The following is a 20,347-nucleotide window of genomic DNA, read 5'->3' on the forward strand; positions in this document are numbered from 1 at the left end:
TGAATGTTGGTGATGTTGGTGAACGTTGGTGAACGTTGGTGAACGTTGGTGATGTTGGTGAATGTTGGTGAATGTTGGTGATTGTGGTAAATGTGGTGAATGTTGGTGAATGTTGGTGATTGTGGTAAATGTGGTGAATGTTGGTGAATGTTGGTGAATGGGGTGAATGTTGGTGATGTTGGTGAATGTTGGTGAATGTTGGTGATGTTGGTGAATGTTGGTGATGTTGGTGAATGTTGGTGAATGTTGGTGATTGTGGTGAATGTTGGTGAATGTTGGTGAATGTGGTGAATGTTGGTGAATGTTGGTGATTGTGGTGAATGTGGTGAATGTTGGTGAATGTTGGTGATGTTGGTGAATGTTGGTGAATGTTGATGAATATTGGTGAATGTTGGTGAATGTTGGTGAATGTTGATGAATATTGGTGAATGTTGGTGAACGTGGTGAACGTTGGTGAATGTTGGTGATGTTGGTGATGTTGGTGAATGTTGATGAATGTTGATGAATGTTGGTGATGTTGGTGAACGTGGTAAATGTTGGTGAATGTTGATGAATATTGGTGAATGTTGGTGAATGTTGGTGATGTTGGTGAACGTGGTGAACGTTGGTGAATGTTGGTGATGTTGGTGATGTTGGTGAATGTTGATGAATGTTGATGAATGTTGGTGATGTTGGTGAACGTGGTAAATGTTGGTGAATGTTGATGAATATTGGTGAATGTTGGTGAATGTTGGTGATGTTGGTGAATGTGGTGAACGTTGATGAATGTTGGACGTTGGTGATGTTGGTGAATGTGGTGAATGTTGGTGATGTTGGTGAATGTTGGTAAACGTGGTGTAGGATGTTACAGTGCTCCGTCTCTGAGGGATAAAGGGCTGGACAGCAGGATGAGTGATGAACAATAGGCTGATCAGTGAACTGAGCGACTCCATTGTTTTACTGAAAGACTCTTTTAGCTAAAGGAAACCTCTCTCATCCCTCTCTCTCTCTCTCTCTCTCTCTCTCTCTTTTCTCTCTGAAGGTGAGGATAGACGACTGGGCTGAGCTCCGGCTGTTCCCAGATCAGCTGAACTTGTGCTGATCAGCTTTACTGTAGTAATTGAAGTCTAACAAAACAGATCTATAGAGACACCATATACAGCTCTGTAAAAATAATACAGTTTCTGAATCAGTTTCTCTGATTTTACTATTTATAGGTTTATGTTTGAGTAAAATGAACATTGTTGTTTTATTCTATAAACTACAGACAACATTTCTCCTAAATTACAAATAAAAATATTCTCATTTAGAGCATTTATTTACAGAAAATGAGAAATGTCTGAAATAACAAAAAAAAAAAGATGCAGAGCTTTCAGACCTCAAATAATGTAAAGAAAACAACAAGTTCATATTCATAAAGTTTTAAGAGTTCAGAAATAAATATTTGGTGGAATAATCCTGGCGGTTTTTAATCACAGTTTTTTTTCATGCATCTTTGGCATCATGTTCTCCTCCACCAGTCTTACACACTGCTTTTGGATAACTTTATGCTGTTTTACTCCTGGTCTTCTTGATTATATTCCAGAGATTTTTAATTTGATAAAATCAAATAAACTCATCATTTTTAAGTGCTCTCTTTTATGGCAACCACAGCTATTAGCAATAAGAGAAAAGACTGAATAATTCATACTGAACAATTACATTTTCTTTGAAATTTTCCTAGCAAGAGAAGTATACAATTATTCTATTTATTTATCATACTAAATAATTCATAATAAAGCTACCCTCAGTCTTAATATCCCATATGACCCAAATCACCCAATTTCTGTTTTAGTGAAGCTCATAATTCCCAGAACTAAAATGTAAAAAACTAAACAGTTTGCATTTCCCCACCTTTCTTTTTTTTAATGGCAATGAAAAAAAATAATAATATTTATGTTTTTTTTTTTCAGCTGTAGTGAAAATGCCTAGAATAAGAGAAATTTATAGCAAACAATGACATTTTCTTTGAAAATCAAGTGATTTGATCTGGAATTTACAAATGTACAATACTACTATAAATGTTTAGATTTCAACATGTTAAATCTTGTTTTTAGTTTATATTGTTTATTTGCAGTTACATATAATTCTCATTTTGTATCTTACATTTTTAGGTTTCAAATATTTTAGGTTTTAGGTTCAAATCTTGATTTTTTTATCACAATTTTTAATAGTATCACATTATTTTTACATTGTACAATTCTCAGTTTTGTAATTTCAGTTTCAGTATTAATGAGAAATCAGATGTTCAGATCAGGGTTTTTGGGGTGTGTTTAATCTGAATTGGTGGTGGGTGAATGTAAATGGGTGCTGGGTGTTTCTGAATGGATCTGGCAGCAGAAATTCGTGATTAGACTCGGAGACAAAGCTTCCAGATCAGCTCGAATAACAGCATTAATGACCTGCAGGCTGGGGGGTTGTGCGGGGGTTGTGTGGGGGTTGATGGGTTATTGTTCTGGCTGCCTGCTGCACAGTTTAAACCACATTCAGCCTGGATTCACTTAATTAGATAAATAAAGTCAAACATGGCCTAAACCTGACCCAGTCCAGCTGTTCACACCCGATTCTTTTACATCTGGTCCTTTTACATCCAACCCCTTTATAAAGGGATGTGAAGGGATTAGATGTAAAGGGATCGGATGTTAAGGGATTAGATGTAAAGGGATCGGATGTAAAGGGATCGGATGTAAAGGGATCGGATGTAAAGATATTGGATGTAAAGATATTAGATGTAAAGGGATCAGATGTAAAGTGATCAGATGTAAAGGGATCAGATGTAAAGGGATCAGATGTAAAGGGATCAGATGTAAGAGAATCAGATGTAAAGGGATCGGATCTTTACATACGATCCCTTTAGATTACACCTGATTTAAAATTTTAAGATTTTACATTTTCAGCTCTTTTTAAAAACCTTTTTAAGTTTTAAAACTTTTATTACATTTTTTGCTTTTGCAGTTTCATATCTCAATTGTATTATTTCAGGCTGTTCTGTATCTGAGAGAGGAGTGTTATAGCTCAGCTGATCACACACACAGACACACACACACACATAGACACATACACACACAGGGGTGTTATTAAACTAAGTTTGTGACACAACACATTAGTTACTTAGGCTCTGCCTCCACTGTGTGTGTGTGTGTGTGTGTGTTTTGTTGTTTGCTTGGTAAATTCTTAGCAGATTTAAAGAACACACAGCACAGCTCCCTTAACCAGACCTGCTCTCAGCTCCTCTACTCTCTTTAGTTCTAATAGAAGTAGAATAGGACTTGAATGTGAACGGTCAAATCTGAATTCATGCATCTTTTAGCTTTTACGCATTAGCATTAGCGCTACGTGCTTCTCTCTCGTACCCACACTGCATCTCTTGGTGCAGCTGTGCAGCTATAGCTATAGCAAAAAAAACAGCAAAAGCAAACCGCCTGTCCTTTTTTCACCTCCTGGAGCTGAGCATGAACTTCAGAGCAGCTGTTTACTCTCCACTCCAGCAAAAGATGCTCCACATATGAGCTGCTAACTCATCCATTTCCCTTTATAAAGCTACGAGTCTCTCCTCTCTCTAATATGAGGGTTTTTGTTGTTGGTGAAGAAGGAGGCGTTTATACAGGTATCAATGTGCAGCATGTGAGACGCTGTTTCAGGAACAGATTCTGTGTTCACATTACACACAGATACAGATCACTTACATTTACACTGAATGTGAACCGAAAAGATTGCAAAAGCTGATCTGAGCAAAAAATTTAAAAATTGGATTTGAGCAATGTGGCTCATAATGTGAATGTAGATTTTAACACAGTGTCAGTCTGTAGACTGTTAACTAATCTTCTGAGGACTCTCCTCAGTGCTGACGACTGGACAATCTTTTTCCTGATTAAAACAAAGAATCTGAACAGGATTAGGATAAAAAAAAAAAGATACTTGATCTAATAAAATATTTACACAAGCCAATGGATTGAATTGGAATTTCACTAGTAATAAGGGCCCTAAATAATTAGAAATAAAATAATTTATAAGGACAGCAAACTTTTAATGTCTTTCACAATATACAGCCCTGGAAAAAACAGAGAGAGCGCTTAAAAACGATGAGTTTCTTTGATTTTACCAAATTAAAAACCTCTGGAATATAATCAAGAGGAAGATAGATGATCACAAACCATCCAACCACCAAACTGAACTGCTTGAATTTTTAAAAGCACCAGGAGTAAAGCAGCATAAAGTTATCCAAAAGCAGTGTGTAAGACTGGTGGAGGAGAACATGATGCCAAGATGCAGGAAAACTGTTGATTCCATATGTTTTTCTTCATAGTTTGGATGAGTAGCGGGACTTAAAAGCAGGAATTGATGTTTATTAATAAATTAAACAAAATTTAGCAGATAAAACATGACTTTTCTTGAGTTTTTACTTTTTGCAATCGAACGAAAGGCTAAGTAAAATTTGAGGAAATGTAAACGTGATTTTATAAACACATTTTAGAGCTTGAATCTACTCGAATCTGCTCTGAATCTCAGACTGCTCTGCACTTTTAACCACCAGAAATAACTTTTATAGGGTTACAAATATGAAAGAACTATTTAAAAAAAGAACACCAGCTAAAATACTTATGAAGAAACTGATTTTAGTCTGTGATGCTCAAGTCAAGAACTTTGTCGATGCCATAAAACAGCCAATATGTTGCCGATATGGCACAAAACACAAACAAACAAACAAACAAACACTGAATCTACTCTATTAAAACAGTATATCAGGCGTATAGACCGTTTCAGATGAATATTCATGAGCGTAGGAAGTGACGTCGCTGTTCCTAAGACACTAAGACGTTTAGCGGTAAACAGCGTTCAAAACAGTGGACGTAACTTTTAATTTAGGCGCTGAATGGTCCAGCGGTCTAAAGTGCTGCCACTTTGAGCGGGATGTCGCAGGTTCGAACCCCCCCTCATGCAGCTTTACCATCAAGCTGCCGGCGCTCAGAGGGAGCACAATTAGCCCTGCTCCCTCCGGGTGGGTAGATGGCGCTCTCTCCCCACATCACTCCTAGGGTGATGTCTGCAGCAAAGGGCGTCTGTGAGCTGATGTATCAGAACCGAGTCGCTGCGCTTTCCTCCGAGCGTTAGTCCTCGAAAAAGAGGCGGAGTCTGACTTCACATGTATCGGAGGAGGCGTGTGTTAGTCTTCACCCTCCTGGTGTGTTGGGGCATCACTAGTGATAGGGGGAGTCCTAATGAGTGGGCTGGGTAATTGGCCGTGTAAATTGGGGAGAAAATGGGAAAAATTAGAAATAAAATAAAAAAACATGAATGCAAACTTCACCTAATCTGAGAATCACAAACATTGAAAATCAGGTCAAATTGTTCTTTAAACAAGTAAACTATGGAGGACCAAAAATTACATAAGTATAAATAAATACATGCACATATAAATGTTTAAATATATAAATAAATAAATGAATAAATAAATTTATGTTGAAATGAATAAATATATAAATAAATGCACATATGAATGAATACATAAATAAATAAATATATAAATAAATAAATACGTGCACAAATAATTGTATAGGTAAATAAATAAATTAATGAATACATTTCTTATTTATATATGTTTATTTATTCATTTATATGTGCATTTATTTATTTATATATTTATACATTTATATATGCATTTATTTATTTATACTTACGTGATTTTTGGTCCTCCATAGTTTACTTGTTTAAAGAACAATTTGACCTGATTTTTTTAATGTTTGTGACTCTCAGATTAGGTAAAGTTTGCATTCATGTTAAATTAAAAAGTTACGTCCACTGTTTTGAACGCTGTTTACCGCTGAACGGAAGTGTCTTAGGAACAGCGACGTCACTTCCTACGCTCATGAATATTCATCTGAAACGGTCTATACACCTGATATACTGTTTTAATAGAGTAGATTCAGTGTTTGTTTGTTTGTTTGTGTTTTGTGCCATATCTGCAACATATTGGCTGTTTTATGGCATCGACAAAGTTCGTGACTTGAGCATCACTGATTAAAATTTAGTTTCAAGTATTTTAGCTGGTGTTCTTTTTTTAAACAGTTCTTTCATATTTGTAACCCTATAAAAGTTATTTCTGGTGGTTAAAAGTGCAGAGCAGTCTAAGATTCAGAGTAGATTCGAGTAGATTCAGGCTCTAAAATGTGTTTCTAAAATCACGTTTACATTTTCTCAAGTTTACTTGGACTTTCGTTTGATTGCAAAAAGTAAAAACTCAAGATAAGTCATGTTTTATCTGCTAAACTTTGTTCAATTTATTAATAAACATCAATTCCTGCATTTAAGAGAATTGTACAATGTAAAAATAATGTGATATTATTAAGAATTGTCATAAAAAAATTCAAGATTTGAACCTAAAACCTAAAAGATTTGAAACCTAAAAATGTAAGATAAAAATGAGAATTATATGTAACTGCAAATAAACAAAATAAACTAAAAACAAGATTTAACATGTTGAAATCTAAACATTTATAGTAGTATTGTACATTTGTAAATTCCAGATCAAATCACTTATGTCAATATTTATTTATTTATTCATTTATTTATTTATTCATTTATTTATTTCAACATTTATTTATTTATTCATGCGCAGTAGCTTTGTTATTGTTTTCCTCATTGAAATGGTCTGTATCAGTGTGTTTATATTTATCTGATGTAAAGGATCTCCAGTGGTTGAGGAATCAGTGATGAGCGGGTCAGGTTTAGACGGGGAGTAAGGGGTTAATGAATGTAATGAATGAGTCGTGATGGTGAGTCACTGGGGATCAGTGGGAGTAAAAGCTGCCTGAAGCGATACTGAACCCGATCTCTCTGTGTTGTAGTTCTGGACGTGTGTCTCGTCTCGTCTCGTTTCCTCAGGGTTTATTCTTCTTCCCTACAGGAACTTTTAATACTCCATCCATCTTTATCTGTCCTCCACCTTCTGACCTGCTGATGCATTTACAACTTTAGATTTACAGCAGTATAAAATACTTCAGTACCTCAACTAACAATTCGTTTATTAATAAACAGTGGTGTAAAAAAATTTTTATTTATATTTATCCTCATACATATTTCTTTAGTTTTCTTTTTTTTAGATTATCAAGCAAACTTTAATATTAAACAAAGATAACCTGAGAAAATATAAAAAGCACTTTTAAGCAAATTATTAACCATTTATATATGGTAAATATATTTTAAATATATATATTTTTTACCAACAATACTAACCATTTATATATTTATTAACCTTTTCAGACCTGTTTTATTTTTAAGTGATTTATAATAATAAGAGAAGATAATTTAAGATAATAGAATCCTTTATTAATCCCACTATGTGGAAATTGGCAATGTTACAGCAGCACAGAAAAAAAAGGACAGGGAAACAAGTCAAAAAATATTTTTTAAAATATAATGAAACTATGTATACAAAAACAATTACATGAAATATATAAAAATATTAAAAATATATAATAAAGAAAAATATATACATCTAGTGCAAAGACTAACAGTGAATAAAAGTGAATAAATAGCAAATAAATAGTAGATAAAAAAGGTGAGAATATATTGCACGTTAAACATGTTGCACAAATGAATATAAAGAGATCTCTAAATGTTACCATATAATATTTTACCTTTTAAATCCATTGCATTGAAGTCCTGTTAGACCTTTCACAATAATTGAAATCTTGATTTAATAAATGTACAATAAATGAACATGACCTCAATAATATTTGATAATCGTGATATATTCATCTATTGTTTATTGTTTATTTGTATGTTTATTTAAAACATTCTTATAGTAACAGGCCTAAGTCCTGTGTTTACCATTGTTATTTTAATAACTAATTATTTAATTAATATTTATTAAATTATTAAATAACTTGCAATAAGTCTTTCTTATCTCTGTGGACTAGGGGTGGGCAATATAATATCGTATACAATATATCGTGACACAGAAATATCATGATATTAAAAATCCATATCGTGATAATAGGGCTGTTCTGTCTTAAAAGTAGTCTATTATTTACTGTGAAGCTTTAGGTGTATTTATTGTATAATTGTTTTAGTTTGCAGTTTATATGCATGCACTAAATATTCTGCAATATTATTTGCTGCATTATATTATTTTATACTATATTATTTATTTTGCCACATTATGATTATACTGTTATACTATTATACTATTATACTATATTCCTGAAATTAATTAATTATTAAAATTTTCCTATATCGCCAAGTATATCGTTATCGGAAAAATACCCTGAAATATCGTGATATTATTTTAGAGCCATATCGTCCATCCCTACTGTGGAGGAATTTAGTTCCACTCTACAGTTTTAATTCAGACACATTGGAGGATTTTCCAGAATAAAAGTCCTATTTAAGATCATCCACAGCATCTCAATCATCCAGACTTTAACTAAAACCACTCCTCCAAAAACTTCATTTAGTTTAATTTAATTTAATCCATTCAAAGGGTTCAGCCTTTGTGTTTGTAAGCTTTGGGTCATTGTCCTGCTGCAGAACCCAAGTACAACTGAGCTTGAGGTCAGTAAAGAACAGATGGACAGATTTTGATTTTCCTTGAGGATTTTCTGGTAAACAGCAGAATTCCTGTTTCTATCAGAGATGATCAACAGACATCACATTATTGTGTGAATATTTAATGAGGATAATCTGAAAAGTAAAATGTATAAAACATTAAAAAAGCAGCTTTTAACAATCCTGAAAAATCCGGTAATGACCGAAATCTTAAACAGTCTCATGCGAAGTTCTATGTATTGTTGGTGTTGTACATAAAGTGTAAGTATGTCATTTAAATAAATTAAAATATAGCCATATTTGCCAAAGTAATGACGCAATATATACATATATACATATATACAGCTCTGGAGAAAAAAATATAAGAAACCACTTAAAAATGATGAGATTCTTTGATTTTACCAAATTAAAAACCTCTGGAATATAATCAAGAGGAAGATGGATGATCACAAACCATCAAACCACCAAACTGAACTGCTTGAATTTTTGCACCAGGAGTAAAGCAGCATAAAGTTATCCAAAAGCAGTGTGTAAGACTGGTGGAGGAGAACATGATGCCAAGATGCATGAAATTAAAACTGTGATTAAAAAACATATTTATTCCACCAAATATTGATTATTTCTGAACTCTTAAAACTTTATGAATATGAACTTGTTTTCTTTGCATTATTTGAGGTCTGAAAGCTCTGCATCTTTTTTGTTATTTCAGTCATTTCTCATTTTCTGTAAATAAATGCTCTAAATGAGAATATTTTTATTTGGAATTTGGGAGAAATGTTGTCTGTAGTTTATAGAATAAAACAACAATGTTCATTTTACTCAAATATAAACCTATAAATAGCAAAATCAGAGAAACTGATGTGTATATAGTCTGTAATTCAGTGCTGTTCAGTGTTACTCACAATATCTATGACATGATCTCAATAACGAGCCTTATTATGGTGTTATTACACGCTGTTAAATTGTTATAAAGCTGTTTACAGGTATAATCTGTATTATTATATCTGTTTATTATCTGAGGCTGATGATTGGCTGTCCGGTGGGCTGCAGATAGTCGGGTGGGAAAATCAGAAATCCCACATGAGCCTCTCCTCTGGCCTTTAGCCCACCACTCCCCGTTTTATTACACCCCAATTTAATGATAAGAAAAACCCATGGCAAACTGGAGACCCTCGGGAAGGAATGCGGGGTCAGACCATAGCATTTTGTCTCTTGGCCTTGTCTTGTACACACACACACACACACACACACACCTCCCACAATTACCCTGTAAACTCTGTAACGTCCTGTACAAAAAAAAACAACAACATTCCATACTTGATTCTTATTAATATATATATTAATAATCATTTTCTCTGATTTTGCTATTTATAGGTTTATGTTTGAGTAAAATGAACATTGTTGTTTTATTCTTTAAACTACAGACAACATTTCTCCCAAATTCCAAATAAAAATATTCTCATTTAGAGCATTTATTTACAGAAAATGAGAAATGGCTGAAATAACAAAAAAGATGCAGAGCTTTCAGACCTCAAATAATGCAAAGAAAAAAACAAGTTCATATTCATAAAGTTTTAAGAGTTCAGAAATAATCAATATTTGGTGGAATAAATATGTTTTTTAATCACAGTTTTAATTTCATGCATCTTGGCATCATGTTCTCCTCCACCAGTCTTACACACTGCTTTTGGATAACTTTATGCTGCTTTACTCCTGGTGTAAAAATTCAAGCAGTTCAGTTTGGTGGTTTGATGGTTTGTGATCATCCATCTTCCTCTTGATTATATTCCAGAGGATTTTAATTTAGTAAAATCTTATATATAGAAACATAGAAAAGTATTTGTGCATTAATTACAGTATGATTTCTTGTTTTTGTTATGTTATAAATGTAGAATATAAATAGAATTGTGTCTGAAACAGACAGGAAATGTCATATTTAGGTGTTTTACTCTAATTCAGTACACTAAATAGTTTGCAACATTGCAAGATTTCCTTTTGTTGGAATTGTCAGAATTTTGGTAGTAATTACCATCAGACATCACATGATTACATGGATATCAAACTTTTAATATTCTTGGCTGGAAAATATATATATTTTTTATATATATTACTGCAGTATTCTTATAATGCCAAATATTACTCACACACTTGTGCAAAAAAAAAATCTAACTCAATGAAGGATGTTGATGTCAAATTTGTCAAGTCCTCTAAATATAGATACTCTACACACTTCTACACACATATTTTATTAATATTTAATTTTGCGGATCACATACTGTTAATCATTATTGATTCAGCATTGTTGTTTTTCTGTGTTTCTTGCAGAAGAGTATTTCTGCATTAATTATACTATGATTTGTTGTTTTTCTTATGTTATAAATGTAGAATATAAATAGAATTGTGTCTAAAATAGATGGAAAATAATATATTAATGTCATATATTGGAGTTTTTGGCATCGTTTGTGTGTTTCTTTGCCATGTGGATGTTTAGTTTTTTGGCAGCGGGGCATCTGGGTGACGTACATGTGGACGGCTGACTCAGCACACGTGTGTGTGTGTGTGTGTGTGTATAAGAGTGTGTGTGTGTGTGTGTGTGTGTATAAGAGTGTGTGTTGGTGCTGGTTTCCTTGAGAGTATCAACCACCATATCACCCCCCCCCCCCCACACACACACACACACACACACACACACTCTGTGGAGCATCTGTCACCCCGGGGGTCAGCAGGTCTAAGATGAATGAGTCTTCTGGGAATGCCCAAATGGCTGAAAGGAGGGAGGAGTCAGGGGTGTGTGTGTGTGTGTGTGTGTGTATGGGGGGAAGGGTGTGTGTGTGTGTGAGTGGGGGAGAGAGAGAGAGCTAGTTAGTGTTACAGTCTCAGTAATACAGAGAGAGAGAGAGAGAGAGAGAGAGAGAGAGAGAGAGAGAGAGAGAGAGCAGTGGCTGTGTTGAGCTGGCTGGGGGATTTGGGGATTTGGGACCTGGGTTGAGGAGGTATCTCAGGGGGTTTCTGAGGAACACCAGCAGCCCTGGCTTGGACTAGACTCTCCCTCACAGCCGTAAGATTAAATCGGACTCTTCTCCAGCAGCATGGAGGCTGAGATCTGACCGCCCTGGACCTGAGAGAGAGAGGAGCTGCTCCACAGCAGGACTCACTGATAGAGGTAAAGCCTGGAGACCGGAGAGCTTTCTCTGGAGCTGCTGGTGGTTCTAATGGTTCTTCTGGTGGTTCTTCTGGTGGTTCTGCTGATGATCTGGATTATTAACATCTATAATAAAGACTAAAGCTGAGAGTAGCTGGAGGATCTCAGGGATTTAGATCATTTCAGGCTGTTTTCCTGCTGTAGAGGAGCTGGATTGCTGTGGCTACTGGTTGTGGAGAAGTGTGTGTGTGTGTGAGTGTGTGTGTGTGTGTGCTGCTACTGTATTTCATATTGAAAATATATTTTGAGAGAATAGTGAAGTTTAGAGCAGCTGGCACAAAAACTCACTTTTATAACAGTTATAATTCTTCTTTTAAGAAAAACATCTTTAATTACAGTGATATTTACGGGAATTTGGAAATTTAATAGCTTTACTATTACAAGTTTAAAGGCAGCTGGAATCAAATTGCAGTTAAACAGTAACACACAGGTAGAACAAAGACAAAAACTACTTTTATTTTGTGCATTTTAGTGTTTTTCAATTAAACATTTCTAAAAATTGTGATTTAATTGGAAAAAGAAGAGGCTAAAATGATAAAAGTAACATTTTGGTTTTAGATTTTGTTTTAATTATAATAATAATAGTAATAATATGTTTTATTTATATAGCGCTTGTGGCGCGATGGCATGTTCAAATGCTTTAAAAAAGGATAAATCCTAGCTTTATTTGGAAATTCAGTGTTTTTCAATAAAACCCCTTTTAAAAATAGTGGTTCCACCTTATTGCGTAATCTAACATTCAAAAATAAAATTAAAAATTTAGTACAATTTAGATATTTATGACCATTTAGGTGAAAATGTAGCTTAATTTATAATTTTATAATCTAACACAAACTAAAAAGAAGTTAAATCTGTATATTGGTTTATTTAGCTAAAAATGTTCACAAGGTGGCTTCTGGTATGGTGTAAAAAACAAAAACACAATTAATAATACAATTTAATGTACAATATCAACCAAGAAGTTACATTTGTCCATTTAGGAGTTTTCAAGAAAAAAAAAAACTAAAGCAACTAAAATTGTGACATTGCAGAAGAAATTCTGTATTTTTGCTTAATTTTTATATTTTATGTAAATGTTTTAATGATTCTTTCATCTTAAAACAAAACATAAAAAATATAGGTGTGATTTTAGGGGTTTTGTAATTGAAACATCACTAGAAATTATATCAAAAGCAGAATTTTAGTGAAAGGACAGAAATCGTATCTTAAAAATGTATATTAAAATGTATATTAATTGATCAAAATGGGTTAATGCATGGGGTTAATTCATCTTAACATATTCAGATAATGTGAAAGAGCATCTAGTGTGTTAAATTAGTGTGAAAAAAGTGAACTAAAACATAAAGTTTATGTTAAAAATGAGTGTTTTTAATAAAAACATCTAGTAACTTGTGTTTCAACAGACTTATGGTAGAAGGAGAGGATATGTAGTTTAATTGATCTTTTTAATGTAATTGGAAGTAAATAAACATCATATTGGTTCATTCTTCTTAAAAGTTCACACAGTAGTGTAAAATTAAAGCAAACCTTTTTAGGGTTTAGTTTGCTTTTACTTTTAATTGTGAATAGAGGTGTTATTTTAAGCTGAGAAGGTTGGAGTGGTCAGTGGTGAATGTCTTGGTCAGCTGAAGAACCTCAACTCAGCTTCTAGTCCTAAATCTTGAACTTGCAGCATTTTGCAATTTTTAAAAATAAAATAAAAACTGCAGTATTTAAAAGCATACTGTACATTTCAAACTCAATTTCTTTAGGGGTTCTGTAAGAAATGAGGGGTGATCTATAGTTTATATAAATTCATGGAAACTCAGAGAACCATACCCGTGCTTTTAAATGTAGGTTATATATGCTTTTATATATAAAATCACTTCTTAAACTAACTAAAACTGCCTGGTTGAAATGGGAGGTTAATGCATTGGTATGAACTGGTGGTTCTTAATATATAAACATTAAAATTTTGTTCTATGTAGCAACAAAAATTAGAGTTAAAGAGTTTATAGGGTTAGATCTTGTAAAAATGTTTAACTTCCAACTCGTGGTTGTGTTTCTAGTTTGGTGGATTGGATCTAATCCGGCATTTAGTCCTATTTCTAATAGTTATGAGTTTTTGTGTCGAATTACTGTGTTTTACTACATACATGGTTCAATGTTACAGTTATTTTAGCCTTATTAGAACTGTAATTAAGAGTTAAAACGAAGTTTTTAAGGGGTTAAATCTGCTAAACATGTTTTACATGTCCACAGCCATGGTTGCACATGCAGTTCGGTGGATTAGCTTCAAGTTACCGTTCTTATAAATATGAGCTTTTAAATAGAATGCAATCACCAAATTAAAGTTTGAGAGTAGTTTTTAGTGTTTTGTGGAACTAGTAATTACGAGTTTTTAGTTTTGTATGTTTAATTCATGGTTGTGTTGTGTTTCCAGTTTTGTGGATTAGATCTAAATAATAATTACATCAGATTATCATCGCTATAAACTCCAAAATTATGGTGGTTGTTATTTTTTTTAAGAGTTTAGTTTGTGGGTCTTTAGAACTTGAGGAGAAGTTTGTTTTTAAGGGCTTCTAAAAGTGTGGTTGTGTTTCAAGTTTGGTGGATTGGATCTAACTAAACATTACAGCTATAAATTCCAAATTTAGGGTGATAGAGTTGTTGTGTTTTTAGGTTAGGAGGGTAGTTTGTGGGCCTTCTGTGGGGCACAAGTTTATTTTTAAGTATTTTTAAGTGTGGTTGTGTTTTAAATTCAAGGTTGTGGTGGTTTTTTTTTTTTTTTTTTTGCTTTTTTAACTTTTAGAACTGGACTGTACTTAGGGGTCAGATCTGCTACAAAATTCTTAATGTCAAAGCTTTTTGCTTAGAGTGTAGTTTTTACTGGTTTTAGAGTTTTTAGAACTGATGTTTAAGAGTTTAAAAGGGTAATATCTTCTACAAATTACTGCAAAGTCATGGATGTGTTTTTTAGTTTGGTGAACTGCATCTAACTAACCATTACATCAGATTTCTCAAAGCTATAAAATTCTAACTTTTAAAACAATGTTTTAACTCCAAATTCAGGGTTGTGGATGTTATTTTTCTGTCTTTTTTACTCTTATTTAGAGCTTTTAGAACGGGACTGGACTTAGGGGTCAGATCTGCTATACAATTCTTAAATTCAAAGCTATTTTTGTTTAGAGTGTAGTTTTTAATAGTTTTATAGTTTTTAGAACTGGAGTTTAAAAGTTTAAAGGGTAATATCTTCTACAAATTGTACTGCAAAGTCAGGGTTGTGTTTCCAGTTTAGTGGTGCATTTATTTCTATTTCTCACAGCCATGAGCTTTTAATTTTTAAGCTTTTAAAACAATGTTTTAACTCCAAATTCAGGGTTATGGAGGGTTTTTTTGCATTGTTTTAGAGCTTTTAGATCTGGGCTTGACTTACAAAATGATTAACTTTAAAGCTATTTTTGCTTAGAGTGTAGTTTTTAATGGTTTTAGAGTTTTTAGAACTAGAGTTTAGGAGTTTAAAGAGTAATATCTTCTACAAACATTACTGCTAAGTCATTTTTGTCAGTGTTTCTAGTTTAGTGAAGCATTTAATTCTGTTTCTCACAGCCATGAGCTTTTTTATTTGTAAGCTTTTAAAACAATGTTAAAGTCCAATTTCAGGGTTATGGAGTTTTTTTTTCATTTTTAAGAGCTTTTAGAACTGGACTTGACTTACAAGTTACAAGCTACAAGCTATTTTTCTCCAGGGTGTAGTTTTTAGTGGTTTTAGAGTTTTTAGAACTGAGGTTTAAGAGTTTAAATATCTTCTAAAAATTGTACTTCAAAGTCAGGGTTGTGTTTCCAGTTTATTGGAGCATTTACTTTAAATTTCTTTAATTTCTTTACTTTAAAGCATTTTGTTGTCTAGAGTGTAGTTCTAATGGTTTTAGAGTTTTTAGAACTAGCGTTTAAAAGTTTAAAGGATAATATCTCTTTTAAAAATATTACTGCTAAGTCAGGGTTGTGTTTCCAGTTTAGAACAATGTTTAAAGTCCAAATTCAGGGTTATGGATGTTGTTTTTTTGCATTTTTAGAGCTTTTAGAACTGGACTTGACTTACGAGTTACAAGCTATTTTTGTCTAGATTGTAGTTTTTAGTGGTTTTAGAGTTTTTAGGACTGGAGTTTAAGAGTTTAAAGGGTAAAATCTATTGAAAATGTTGCTGTAAAGTTGTGTTTGGTTGTGTTTCTACTTTGGTGGATTGGTTTTAAGTGATCTTTTAGTCAGATTTTTTAAATGAAACGTCACCGGTTGGTTTAAACTCCAAAGTCAAGGTTGATGTTTGAGTTGAGTTTGTGCAGAAAGTCCTGATTAGATCAAACAGCCCATTCAATCCTTCCTCCCCGCAGCGCTGCTGCTGATTGGCCGGAGTAATGACCTTATGTCAGGTTTCTACCATGTGTCTTTCTAACTCCCCTGTGAAGTCATAAAAAGGGCGTTTTGTATTTTTTAGCCGGGATGTGTTATTTAGAGATGTTTCACTTTCCTCCTGAGAAACTGAACTGAGGGGATTCCAGTTCCTGATCTGATCTCAGGAGAAACCTGATTAGATAAAAACTAAAGAGGACAAAAGGACTGAGATAAAAGCTGCTGATAGCAAAAGGGGGCGGGCCTTTGGACAACACACACACACACACAACTACACTAAAAACACACACACAGGAAAAACCTTCCTAAATTTCAGTGGAAGTAGTTATGTACCACTTTAAAATAAGACTACCCTTAATACATGGTTTATAAATGGTTTATAAGTGAGTTTATGAATTGTTATTCATTAGGTTGTAAATGCTTTAAAAACCATTAATAAGCAGTTATAACACATCAATTGAAAAGGCAGCAGTGACTAGTTGTTTGCTTAGTCATTTAATTTAAGTATTTAGAAAGATTGAAAGATAGAAATTTGACAGTATAAATAAAAGTGGAACCAAATTAATCCTTTTTAGCTCACTGTTGCCATTTCTGTCTATATATTGTTATATATATATATATTTTTTTTTAACAGCTTATTAATGGGTTTTAAAGTATTTGCAACCAAATAATAATAACCATTAATAAACGCATTTATAAACCCTACATAAAGGTAGTCTTATTTTAAAGTGTTACCAGTAGTTCTGCAGAATTTCTATTTGTCCATTTATCATTAAATTGTGATGTATTAAAAATATGCTTAGAAGTCAAAAATTTAGAAATAGCAAAAAAAAAAAAAATTAGAAAAAGGTTTTTGACCAACAGAAGCAACTTTAATCATTTGAGTGAATTCTGTTTATGATAAATAAACCGTAATTTGTTTTGGGTTAAAACTTAAAATTGGATAAATAATAGAAATCTAATCAGTTTTACTAAGATTTAAGATTATTAAACAAAGGTTAAGTTGAACCTAAAATGCATTGCTTTTCTTCTTAAACAAACCCATTACAGCTTGTTTTACACAGATTTATGAGGATTTTCTTTTTTGTGCCCAGAACCAAACTTAAAGAAAATAAGTACAACAATTATTCACTTTTTTATTTTTTTTACCATTTTGTAAAATAAAATAGCTTAAATTCCGGTTGCCTGATATGTTGTGTATCCATACAATTTATGTAAAATACATAAAACTACAGTATCTCCTATAGTACTTAAACTTATGGCTGGTTTTGTTCTTTAATTGAATTCTTCATAGCCGTGAGCTTTCAGATTTTTAAAAAAAAACTTCTTAAAACAATGTTTTAACTCCAAATTAAAGCCTTTAGAACTGGACTGGATTTCAAATTAACTTTAAAAATCCAGCTATTAAAGCTATTTTTGCTTAGATTGTAGTTTTTAGTGGTTTTAGAGTTTTTAGAATTGGAATTTAAGAGATTAAAGGGTAACATATTTTAAAAATATTACTGCAAAGTCATGGTTGTGTTTCTAGTTTAGTGGAGCAACTAATTCTATTTTTCACCGCCATGAGCTTTTGTATTTTGTAAGCTTTTAAAACAACAGTAGTTAAAGGTGTTTTTTGCATTGTTTTTAGAGCTTTTAGAACTAGACTTGACTTACAAGTTACAAGCTAGAAGCTATTTTTGTCTAGAGTGTTGTTTTTAGTGGTTTTAGAGTTTAAAACTACAGTGTCTCCTATAGTACTTGAACTTGTGGCTGTTTTTTGTTGAAATTTTCCCAATTTTGCCAGTTTTTGGGTCAGATTGGGTCAGTTTGATCCACTACAGTAGGGTTAAGAACAGTATGTGGTTATTTATGGAGGAAAAAGTCTGGTTACTCATGTGAAATAATAACTGATAAACTGATTAATCTTAATTAATATTTAATATAATTTAACATGGCATATCTACGTCCAAAACAATAAGTCATAAAAGTGGGTCATAAATAAATAAATAAATAAATAAATAAATACACCTAAAACACCTGAAACTAAAATTATTAGCTTGTTACAAAATTACTAAATACTAAATTACTAAATTTAACTTTTGAATTTCCCAAACTTCCAAAAAAGAGGGTTAAAATATGAATATGTTTTAACCATAACATGACTTTTATATGTAATATATCTATAAATGCTACTGAAATTTACATAGAATAATCCTAATATTTATATATTTATTTGGTTTTAAATGTAAAGTATATATTTATATATACGTATATATATATATTATAAGTGTTATATATTATGGTATATAAAAAATATACTCATATATTAAATTTTGGTTCAAATGTTTAAAACATTTCCTGCACATTCCTGACGGGATTAGAGTGAGTTTAGACATTTACGTCCCTGAATTACCTGCTGAGGTATCCAGGTGTGTTAGAGGGGGCGGGGTTAGCCACTGGGTTAGATAAAGCTGGTGTACCTGAGGGCGGTGTGTACAGCGCTGTGTTTATACAACACTTTAAATATCATTACCAGTCAGACTGGACCCCCCTGTTACCCCGAGGACACACACACACACACACACACACACACACACACACACACATAAACATATATATATATATATATTTTTTAAGTTATAAATAAACCATAAAATAAGTAACATATTTAAAAAATATAATCAAAAGGTCAGAAGAGTAGCCTTTTCAAACTTGTATAAATAAAATATATTATCTTTCGAGGGATATATATATATATATATATATATATATATATATATATATATATATATATATATATGCATGTATGTAGAATGCTTTAAACTGTTACTTTGCAGTACAAAGTAAAAACATACAAAATAATGAAAAAAGAAAAATAAAGTGATAAAATAGCATCAAAAGGATTTAGAAACTAATCAGGGCCAAGATAACAAGATAATAGATTTTAATACAAATAAGGAAGTACTGTTAATTAATAGTATAGTTAAAAAAATAAAACAATAACGAATAAAAATTGCTAGTTACACACAAAAGTTAAGAAATATAATTTAAAATATATTTTATATGAATGTATTAGATATAATATAGATACAAAAAAGTACATCCAGTAGATTATGTACACAATACATAATATTAATTAGAGGTTTACTGCACTGATAGATTATCTAAGGTAAAAAAAATAGTCATTAGTATGTTGCTTATAATTTGCTTCTATTTAGATTTAGAGAAATTCTATAACAATAAATATTAGGTAGTTATATTGCAGTTTTAATGTGTTCACATTCCAATTTATATTTTTTACTGTTTGTACTAATTAGATTCAGAATCACTTTTTGTGTTTTTAGTAAAAGTTTTTCTTGCGTAAATATAAAAATATAAATACACATATAAAAATTCTCTATTTTGGTCCACTTTTTTTCATTGTTTTAAAACACTAATTCTGAATGAACAGACCAATAGAAATGCTGTAAAATTAACTTCCATTCATAGTAAAGAACATTTTTGTAGATTTTGTAGATTTTTTGGAGATATATATTTTTTATGTATGTTTTTCGTCAGTGTCCCCAGTACGCACATTTAACAATTGTGTGTGTATCAGTATCAGTACCGCTCCAGATCAGGTGATATATGAGTATAAATATATGATATATACGTGTAGTATAGGGAATATATTTACCGTATTTCTCTGTGTGTTTATTGTATTGGTTTCTGTGCTGCTGTGTTTGTATTGCTGATGTCAGTAATAAGAGCTGTGCAGTATTGATTATCTATAGGTGATCTATACGCCGTGGCTCTGTGGGAGTGTGTGTGATGGATGGTGTGTGTTATAATAACAGGCAGTAATGGGATTCTTGTTTGTTAATGTTTCTGAACCTGACCCTGAAGTGTGATGCGTGAAATCATCATTATAATCATTAATATAGTCGATATATTGAATAACTTCTATTATTATTGTAGTGTTTAAACTCATTTTTATTAATTCAGTCTTTTTATCCGGTAAAACTAGCTTTTTCTGCTGATTTGTCGATATTATACATGTATATATCTGCTGATGCCAATAACAATATACGTGTAAATTTATAACTTACAAGTAGATGCATACCCTACTGTATCATTACTACATATATATCTTACGTTTTAGCTTTAATCCAGCTGAATAATGCAAATAATACAATTAAAAGTTTCTACTGAGAAATTAGTTTTAACTTT

General features: G+C 32.2%; 1 protein-coding gene across 3 annotated transcripts in view; it reads left to right on the forward strand.

Annotated features, from left to right (window-relative positions):
* Positions 1-20,347, forward strand: part of greb1l (GREB1 like retinoic acid receptor coactivator) — a 114,899-nt gene that overhangs the window by 46,011 nt on the left and 48,541 nt on the right. For 2 of the 3 annotated variants that reach the window (XM_049482836.1, XM_049482838.1), the window contains exon 1: positions 11,471-11,728. The exons of the other annotated variant lie outside the window; for it this stretch is intronic. The gene's annotated coding sequence lies outside the window, so the exon portion shown is untranslated. Of the gene's footprint in view, positions 1-11,470; positions 11,729-20,347 lie in introns of those variants that run through there. 3 annotated transcript variants of the gene reach the window in all.

The sequence above is a fragment of the Astyanax mexicanus genome, chromosome 8, assembly GCF_023375975.1.
Source record: "Astyanax mexicanus isolate ESR-SI-001 chromosome 8, AstMex3_surface, whole genome shotgun sequence".
Taxonomy (NCBI): Eukaryota; Metazoa; Chordata; class Actinopteri; order Characiformes; family Acestrorhamphidae; genus Astyanax; species Astyanax mexicanus.